This window comes from Panthera uncia (genome assembly GCF_023721935.1).
Source record: "Panthera uncia isolate 11264 chromosome C1 unlocalized genomic scaffold, Puncia_PCG_1.0 HiC_scaffold_3, whole genome shotgun sequence".
In the NCBI taxonomy this organism is placed as follows: Eukaryota; Metazoa; Chordata; class Mammalia; order Carnivora; family Felidae; genus Panthera; species Panthera uncia.
In genome coordinates, this window is record NW_026057584.1 from 76,575,252 (window position 1) to 76,578,529 (window position 3,278).

Below are 3,278 nucleotides of genomic sequence, written 5' to 3' on the forward strand. Positions count from 1 at the left end.
TATTCCTAATCTATACATTTTATATTTGTCCAATAAAAACACCAGTATTATATTTTTAACTTGATAAGCAGATTCTAAAAGTCAAACAGAAAATAGACAAGTAAAAATAGCCACAAAAATTGTAGGAAAATGAGTAATAACTCATTTCTAATATCACAAGAAATACCATATGAATCATAGCTCTGAAGCCATAAAAGAAGCTTTTTGTGCCTGGAACAGCCATGGCCCATGGTCCCAAGAAACATATGAAGCATACAGCAGCTCTAAAGCATCGGATGCTAGATTAACTGGTGTGTCTGTTCCTCATCCAAATACATACAAATCTCCATAGGCTGAGATAATGTCTCCCTCTCATTATTTTCCTAAGGAGCAGGCTTATGTGTGCCCTAACAGAAGATGAAGTAAAGAAGATAAGCCTGTAGTGTTTCATTAAGATAGGCAGCAAGGTCCAAACTGATATAACCTACCTCCTGGTTTTATGGATGTCAAAAGCAGTGGCATTTAGACATCTTGGTGTCTAACCCGTGACACCAAGAGGCACTTTACTATTCATGGTATTCCATCTGAGGAAACCAAGTACAGGTTGTGCAAAGTGAGAAAGATCCTTGTGGAAACAAAAGGAATCCCTCATCTGATGACCGCTGATGCTTGCACAATCCACTACCCTAATACCCTCATCAAGGCGAATGACACTATTCATACTCATGTGGAGACTTGGGAGTTTACTAATTTCATCAAGTGTGACACTGGTAATCTGTATATGGTGACTGAAGGTGTTAACGTAGGAAGAATTGGTGTGACCACCAACAGAGAGCAACACAATGGTTCTTTCAGTGTAGTTCATGTCAAAGATGCCAGTGGCAACAGCTTTGCCAACCAGCTCTCCCACATTTTCATTATTCACAAAGGCAATAAACAATGGGTTTCTCTTCCCTTTGGAAAGTCACCTGCCTCACCAATGCTGGAGAGAGAGACAAGACACAGGCAGCCAAACAGAGCAGTGGGTGAAATGGTTTCTTGGTGACATGATTGGAAGTCTTTATACTTAAAGATAATACAGCATGGAAAACAGTGGTAAAAGGCAATATGGGACACTTTATAGAATACTTGTGTGAAAATGGCCTTTAAAACTATGAAAAACTCCTGAAATCAGTTAATAAAATGTTGATAAACCAAGTTCATCTACATATCAATTCCACTATAGTCAATGTCTCAGATACAAAAAAATAGTTTGCCCAAAGTGAGTTATTTGAAAAGTGTTGAATGATAGGACAAAGCTAAGTGTAGGATTATAAGGAAAACACTAGAGTTGGTGCATTGTCTAAGAACTGGTATTAGCAAGACAGATCATCTCCTTCAAGCCTAAAGAGGTGAGGGAAGAACAGTTACTGGACTCAGATGAAGTTTTGTTTAAGACAGCTGGCTGGCAGAACATAATCCTGCAAGAATACAGACACCCTTCAGGGACTAGGGATGGAGGGAGAAAACCAGGGCTATGCATATCCTGCCTCTGCTCTCCTCCCTTCCTTTACTCTTCTGTGCCAGTACCCCTAATTGGTGGAACTTAACCAGGATCTGTCAGTCAGCCCATAGAATTCACTCTCTTGAGGCATAAAAGCTCAAAAAAATATAGTAACTACAATTAGAATAGATGGGCTGGGGCGTGTGGGTGGCTCAGTCAGTTAAGCCTCCGACTTTGGCTCAGGTCATGATCTTGCAGTCTGTGAGTTCCAGCCCCGTGTCCAACTTTGTGCTGACAGCTCAAAGCCTGGAATCTGCTTCGGATTCTGTGTCTCCCTCTCTCTCTGCCCTTTCCCCACACTTGCTCTCTCTCTCTCTCTTTCTCAAAAATAAACATTAAAAAAAAAGAGATGGGCTTATTACATTGGACACAGCAAAGATCATCCTGAATTAGAATATAAATCACTGTAAAATACTAGATTGAAGCACAGAGAGAAAAAAAATGAATGAAAATCAGAAAAGAGCAAGAGTTATATTGTATGTTGAATATTAAAACTTCTAACAGAAAAAGAGCCTAGGGAGTATATGACAGAAGCAATATTTGACGATAGACTGTCCAAGAATTTTCAAAAATTAATGAATGTTTGAACAAATGATGTTGGAAAAACTGGATAACCTCACTGCAAAAGAATGAAGTTGAACTTTTACTTTATGCCAATACCATGTACAAAACATTAACTCAAAATGGATCGAAAGCCTAAATATAAGACCTGAAGTTGTAACACTCTTGAAGCAAACATAGGGAAAAAGCTTTGTGACATTAGATTTGGCAGTGATACCTTGGATGTGACACAAAATCAGAAAGCAACAAAAGAAAAACATATAAATTGGACTACATCAAAATTAAAAACTTTGTACATCAAAAGACATAGTCAACAGAATTAGAGGCAACCCGAAAAATGGGGAAATATCTGCAAGTCATATATCTGATAAAGGGTTAACATCCAGAATAAAGAACTCCTAGAACTTGACAAAAAAAAAACAAGAAAACATAAACAACTCAATTTAAATATGGCCAAAAGGCTTCCATAGACATTTCTCTAAAGGAGATATACAGATGAATAATAAGCACATGAAATGATGCTCAAAACAGCAAATCATTAGGGAAATGCAAATTAAAACCACAGTGAGATGCCACTTCACACCTATTAGGATGTTTATTATCAAAAACACAGAAAATAACAAGTGTTGGCAAGGATGTGGAGAAATTGGAATCCCTGTTAGTGGGAATACAAAATGGTTCAGCTGCTGTGGAAAATGGCATGGCAGTTCCTCAAAAATTAAAAATAGAATTATCATATGTTCTAGCAATTCTGCTTCCAAAATAATTGAAAACAGACTCTTAAACAGATATTTGTATACCCACTTTCATAGTAGAACGATTCACAGCAACTAAAAGAAGAAAGCAACCCAAGTGTCCATTGACAGATGAATGGTTAAATAAAATGTGGTATATACACACAATGAATATTATTCAGCCTTAAAAATCAGGAAATTCTGATATGCTACAACATGGATAAACCTTGAAGGCATTATCCTAAGTGAAACAGGCCAGTCACAAAAGGACAAATACTGTATGATTTCATTAAATGAGATACCTAGAGTAATCAAACTCATAGAAAACAGAATTGTGGTAGGCAGGGGCGGGGAGAAGGAGGATATGGGGAATTATTGTTTAATGGATATGGAGTTTCAGTTTGGAATGATGAAAAAGATCTGGAGATGGATGGTAGTGATGGCTGTACAACAATGTGAAT

The 3,278-nt window shown here is 37.5% G+C and overlaps 1 pseudogene; it reads left to right on the top strand.

Moving 5' to 3' along the window:
* The first annotated feature begins 221 nt into the window (after positions 1–221).
* On the top strand, positions 222–1,008 carry LOC125910927 (40S ribosomal protein S4-like; annotated as a pseudogene).
* Positions 1,009–3,278: the final 2,270 nt, after the last annotated feature.